At 41.2% G+C, this 488-nt stretch overlaps 1 protein-coding gene and 1 long non-coding RNA gene across 3 annotated transcripts in view; one reads left to right on the top strand and one right to left on the bottom strand.

Annotated features, from left to right (window-relative positions):
* The window catches only part of LOC105517351, a 43,066-nt gene that overhangs the window by 3,868 nt on the left and 38,710 nt on the right, over positions 1–488 (top strand). The gene's annotated exons all lie outside the window — the stretch shown is intronic.
* The window catches only part of LOC105517347 (gamma-crystallin D), a 2,938-nt gene that overhangs the window by 1,011 nt on the left and 1,439 nt on the right, over positions 1–488 (bottom strand). The window lies entirely within an intron of this gene.

The following is a 488-nucleotide window of genomic DNA, read 5'->3' as shown; positions in this document are numbered from 1 at the left end:
TACATTTTATTTAAAAATAACTTTACTAAAGCATAAATAAAATATATTTAAAATACACAAATATAAGGGATGGGGCAGTGGCTCATTCCTGTAGTCCCAGCACCTTGGGAAGCCGAGGCAGGTGGATCACTTGAGGTCAGGAGTTCAAGACCACCCTGATGAATATGACAAAACCTTGTCTATACTAAAAATACAAAAATTAGCCAGGTGTGGTGGTGCGTGCCTGTAATCCCAGCTACTTGGGAAGAGAATTGCTTGGACCCGGGAAGCAGAGGTTGCAGTGTGCCAAGATCATGCCACTGCTCTCCAGCCTGAGGGACAGAGCAAGACTTTGTCAAAAAAAAAATAATAATAATAAACAATAAAATAAATAAAAATAAAAATACAAAAATTAGCTGGGTTTGGTGGCGTGCTCCTGTAACTCCAGCTACTCAGGAGACTGAGAGAGGAGAATCATTTGAATCCGGGAGGCGGAGGTTGCAGTTAGC

This window comes from Colobus angolensis, unplaced genomic scaffold, assembly GCF_000951035.1.
Source record: "Colobus angolensis palliatus isolate OR3802 unplaced genomic scaffold, Cang.pa_1.0 Scaffold30, whole genome shotgun sequence".
Lineage (NCBI taxonomy): Eukaryota > Metazoa > Chordata > Mammalia > Primates > Cercopithecidae > Colobus > Colobus angolensis.
The sequence above is the reverse complement of the archived record's forward strand: the minus strand, read 5'-3'. Positions and strand labels throughout refer to the sequence as shown.